Consider the following 5,642-nt stretch of genomic DNA (forward strand, 5'->3'; position numbering starts at 1 on the left):
CTTATCATTGAAAAGATTAGAAGGAAGTGGGCCCAGTGGTCGGCAGAAGTAAACAAAAAGGATAGAAAGGCAGCTGCAAAGTTCTGGAACCATCTCAACTCCCTGAGTAACAAGACAAGCCTAGAGCAGAGGTTTATAACTACAGCTTAAGATGTCAGGCTAGAAGGGGATTAGGTAATAGAATATATAAGAATAATGATGACAGAAAAAATTAAAAAACAAGAAAGCGCCACGTGTACCCTAACAGACAAGGATAGAGCAAGTAGCGCAATTGCTCCACTTGGACAACGAGAGTGGGAAAGGGCAGAGAAGAGAGTTCCTAGCAGCTCATCAACAGGCCCTGACGGCATCTCAATTATGCTCATAAAGAAATTGGGTCCAAAGCCTAAGCAAACATTAGGAGAGGCAGCCAGCAAAACAATAATGGATGGTGAAGTCCCCGATGGTGGAAACTAAGCAGGATGAGTATGATCTATAAAGGAAAGGGGGACAAAGCAGACATAAACAGCTATCGCCCTATAACCGTGACATGAGTGGTTTACTACAGGTTGGTGATGCAAATTATAAAGGAAAGACTGCAGGCATGGGTAGAGGATGAGGGGGTGCTGTGGGAACTGCAAAACGGGTTCCGGAAACAAAGGAGGTTGGAGGACAGTCTGTTCTCATTGACGCAGTGCATTGAAACTGCAGAAAAAAAACACAGACCCATGTGGCTGGCATTTCTGGATATCAAGGGAGCGTACGATAGTGTGATTCAAGAGGACGTGTGGGAAATACTGGACACACTAGATGTGGAAGATGCAATAACTAATCTCTTAAATGATATCTATAAAGGTAACAAGGTAGTTATAAAACGGGAAAAGCAGGTATCCAAGCCTATAGAGATACAGCGAGGGCTTAGACAGGGGTGTCCCCTGTCATCCTTGTTATTTATGCTGTACCTAGAGGCCAAATTAGATTAGAGGCCAAATTAGAAGGGAGTGGGCTTGGCTTCAGCCTCCCTTTTTTCAAGCAAGGAAAGCGCATTGAACAGTCATTACCAGCATTTATGTATGCAGATGATATTGTCACGTGGTCGTGACGTCGACGAAGGCAGCAGTCAGCACGTCCGAGATGAAACTCTTTATTAGGCCGAACTTGTGGCCGGGAAACTGAAGGTCAAGCTACAGCAATAAACTGATAGCGGCGAACAGAGCGTCGACCGTCGATCAACTGACAAGCGGCGAAGCGCGTCGGTATTTATACATGTGCCGTCGAATATTCCAGTGTTATCGCTGGTTGTCGCGCAAGTTCTAGAATAAGCTCGAGTGTTCGCGTCTTGCGCGCAATCTTCACAAAACGATCTACAATAATCGCGAAGCATCTCGAACAATGAGGCGCGGTTTGCGCTGAGCGTTGCTGACAGTCCTTGTGGGCGAAAAACGAATACAGCAAAAGTGATAATAAGAAACGCCCTTGGCAATATAGTATTAATGGCCGACAATAAGGAAGATTTGCAGGGATTGATAGCCATCTGCGGTAATGAGGGATATAGGTTAAATTTGAAGTTCAGTAAGGAAAAATCGGCAGTCACGATTTTTAATGATAACCAAGGCAGTGAGCATAGGATACAGGAGGTCACACTGGAAATTGTGGATAAATACAAATATCTTGGCGTATGAATAGGCAACGGGGCTGAGTATCTAAGGGAGCACGAAAGATACGTGGTGACTAAAAGTAACAGGAATGCAGCTGCAATGAAAAATAGCGTAATGTGGAATTAAAATAGGCATGATGCTGTGAGACGGATATGGAAAGGGGTCATGCTTCCTGGTCTGACGTTCGGCAATGCGGTCTTGTATAAGAGATCAAAGGTTCAAGCAAGATTAGAAGTTAAGCAACGTGGCATAGGTAGGCTGGCTTTGGGAGCACACGGGAATACACCAAATCAGGGGGTACAGGTGACATGGGATGGACATCATTTGAGGGCAGGGAGGCTAGCAGCAAGATAGAATCTGAGGAGCGATTGAGAGAAATGGGGGAGCAGTGTTGGGCTAAGAAAGTTTTCAGCTGCTTGTACATGAGGAATGTCGATACAAAATGGAGGAAACGGACCAGAAAATTGACAAGTAAATACTTAGAAAACGGCAGGAGACCGAACCAAAGGAAACTATCCGTTAAGAAAAAGGTGAAAGAAACTGCGAGGGACATGTGCAAAATAGGGATGAGTATGAAATCAGCGCTGGAGACCTACCGAACTTTCAAGCACTCTAAGAAAAAAAAGAGTATGCGTGACTCTTTTCGGAGAGTTCTGACTTGCCACGTATAGGACACCCTTTAAATAGTCACGGTGACTCTCTTGGTGGGTCAGGGTCGGCTCGCTTTAGTAGAGTCCCTGACCCTCTAGGAAGAGTGGAAAGACTCTCATCCGAATGATCAGGTTACCATTTATAGGGAGTCAGACGACTCTTGCCGGTAACACTCCTACGGGGGTCAAGTGACCCACACCGAAGCGTCAAGCGACTCCACAAGTATTTTAAGCTATTCATTTGACCCTTGCTCTACTTTCGCGCGACTACTGTTGAAAATAGGGGTGTATTCATTTTAAGCATGTCCAATAATACTTGCCGTTCTGCCCAGCGGCTGCAAAAAAAGAATAGTTCAGTTTTAGCATTATTTTAATAAAACTCGTCAAAACAACGCATATTTTCCAGCAAAGTTATATAGAAAGCGCCAAAATATGGTCTTTGATTTCCAATTAAGAAGTTTGGGTATTCCTCATTTACATGCTTCTATGAGTATAGCCAACTAAAATGTGTGACTGATGTGCATAGTGTCATATAGTGCAAAATAAACTGCGGAAATGGGCATCATGTTTCAATCTTTATTCCTTATGATTAAGAATAAATCAAAAAGTGGTGACGGCTGGAGGCATCAGACTTGTGGCTTGCTAGGTTGTCGCTCCTGTTCAGCGTGAGCACCATGAAAAACGGTATCTGAAAAGCAGAACGTGATGTTATGATGAGAAAATGAAATTGCAGTAAAGGTTTGCAAAACCTACAAAATAAGTGGTTCACATAGACACAATGGAGGCTCACAACAAAACAACAAATGCAGACACTGATGGTAAGGAACCAAGTTTTTTGCCGTTATCGTTTAAAACACAACTTGCAAATAGTACCTTTTGTAACACGTCACTTGGCGACAAACTTGCAGCACAAGAAGATGTGAGCCTCTTTTAAACAACAAACGAAATTGGTTTAGGCTCCTTTGCGTGGGTGCCACTCACCTCTTTTCCTACGTCGTCTTGTCCAACCAAAGGAAATGTAGGACCGGCTGCCTCGTTGACAGGGCGAACACTGCTGTTGATTTTCCCATCACGAGCGGTGAGGCGCCTGACCAGAGCGGCACGTTCGTTTCCCCGAGTGTGGCTGTCAACTGGAGTGAAGATGCGGGAGAAGTGATCCGGGATTCTGGGAATGACCAAAACACACACATTATTTGTATTTAAAACCACCCTTTGTTCAACACACCGTTATTGTACACACATCTGCTACGAGTGTTTAGTTAAAATTTCGCAATGAAAGCAAATTTTCACGTAAAAGGCAGCGGAAACCTCGTGTCGCAATAGGCACTGGCTATACACGAATGTAAGAAATTCTTTTCTGAGAAATCCCTTCAAAATTTGGTTTCAGAATAAACACGGTTTTGCGCCGGCTTACCCCGACACCCAAGCACATCCTCCGGCAGTCAGGGGAACGCCGTGAGCGGTTACTGACCTCATATTTTACAAACGTAACCCATACTCAGATAAACACATGCGAGTACGAGGGCCCGAACGACACCCAGCGCGTGCGGACGCCGTCTACGTCGAGATCAGACATGTCATATGCTAGAATTGGCACACATAACTCCCACAATCACGTACACTCACTTTATTCTGTTATAGCGTCATCGCAGATGTTGGCAAACTATGAAAACAGCAAACAGAAACGAAGGGAAAAAGTGCACGGCGGCGGCCGCAACAACGGGCGCCGTCGAAAGCCTAGCATTTTCGCCTTACCGGCCAGGCGTGTCCAACTTGAACGACTACCGCGTACGTTCTGGAAGCCACCGTACTATATCTGCACCTCAAACTACCGTCTTTAAGCCAGCAAAAACCATTATATATAGTGCGTCTGAGCGTTCTGTACACAGGCTTTTTTTTCACGTTCTCACGCGCGGAAGCACGCAGCACACTCAAGGTCGATGGAAATGTTATTATGAAGTAGAGTAAAGTGCATCTCAAAACGACATCTTGCACCTTCAGTAGTGCAGACACAACGTGCGATCAGCAAGAAATGACCCTTGATAATTGTTTGCATCGCTCACTTTATGGGAGCTTGTACAGCAACGCGCATAACGGTGGCAACTCGTTCACTGACAGCTTTAGTTGGGCATCCGCAACAGCCCCGTGGACACAGGCTGCTGTTGGAAACGGATGGCAAATAACTTCCGCAGATCTGCTGCAGACGCCCAGCTAAAGCTGTATAATTAGTACCTACGAAAGCAGTACACTCACCGTTAACTGGCACCCGTTGTCCGTGTTCGCAGCTCCATGAATATTCCGCCCTCCAAGCGTCACTTCGTGCACGGAGCCGGCGTCAACACCACCGAAGACGCGCATGAACATGAAACTGATGAAACTTCAAGACATGCAACCCGTGCAACCAACGCAACCACGCAACGCATTCCAATAGACGAGGAGACTGAGACGACTGAGAGAGGAGAGCGGCGCGCCACCCCGGCGCCAACCCCGTCTCCGTCGGTGAGCAAGGCGCCACAACGGCGCCAAAGGGCAAGCCGGCGATATGTATGGCGTATACGGCGGCTTTTTCATGGCTGAAGCAAATCGAAACGCGCTTCAGGAGCGTCCAGTGACTTCTTCCGAAATGCTAACTCTTTTTCTCATCCTGTACCTTCCAAAAGGGGTCAAATAGACGCCCGAAGAGAGTCACGGTTCCATGACCCTCTTTTGACTCTTCTTTTTTTCTTAGTGTGCAGGAAATTGCCAAGGAAAAAATCTACAATAGTTCTCGGGGTAGTTCTCTGCTGTTTGAGGCCAGGACGGGAGTATTACGGACCAAGACGTACCGAGCCAAATTTGAAGGAATAGACACGTTAAGTAGTGCGTGTGGAGTGGAGGAGGAAACGGCTGAACATTTGACACTGGTCTGTAAAGGGCTCCACCCTATAGTTCAAGAAAATGGAGCAGAATTATTCAAAGCATTGGGGTTTAGGGACAGTAAAGGTAAAATAGACTTTAAGCGGGTAGAAACAACCAGGAGGAGGTTATCTGATTGGTGGCTACAGTCAAGGCGCCAGTGAAAATTCCTTCACCTACATAGTGCTAGTACTTAACTGTATTACGGATAGGTGGCGTGAGCCGCCGCCCGATAAAGGGTACAGCCTTATCCATCCCTCCATCCAAACTTGAGCTTGGGTTCCCTATTGGCCGCGAGATCGAGCGCAGTCGCCGCCTGGCGGCTACTGGCTGAACCGCAGCTAGTGTGGATTGCTCCCTTCGTCACCTGCCAGCCACGTCGTGCTTGCATGTGTGCGTGCGTCATCCACGTTCTCAAAGGGCGGTTTGTTCTAGTATGCTGGTGCGAGTTTAACTGCTC

At 46.5% G+C, this 5,642-nt stretch overlaps 1 long non-coding RNA gene and 1 pseudogene across 1 annotated transcript; one reads left to right on the forward strand and one right to left on the reverse strand.

Moving 5' to 3' along the window:
• The first annotated feature begins 1,472 nt into the window (after positions 1–1,472).
• Positions 1,473–5,346, forward strand: LOC125758654 (uncharacterized; annotated as a pseudogene).
• LOC125758471 (uncharacterized) lies at positions 2,846–3,427 on the reverse strand. Its single transcript, XR_007416107.1, has 2 exons — positions 3,269–3,427; positions 2,846–2,975 (listed from the first exon to the last, which is right to left on the reverse strand). It is a non-coding gene; the product is annotated as an uncharacterized LOC125758471 (long non-coding RNA).
• Positions 5,347–5,642: the final 296 nt, after the last annotated feature.

Source organism: Rhipicephalus sanguineus, chromosome 5, assembly GCF_013339695.2.
Source record: "Rhipicephalus sanguineus isolate Rsan-2018 chromosome 5, BIME_Rsan_1.4, whole genome shotgun sequence".
NCBI lineage: Eukaryota > Metazoa > Arthropoda > Arachnida > Ixodida > Ixodidae > Rhipicephalus > Rhipicephalus sanguineus.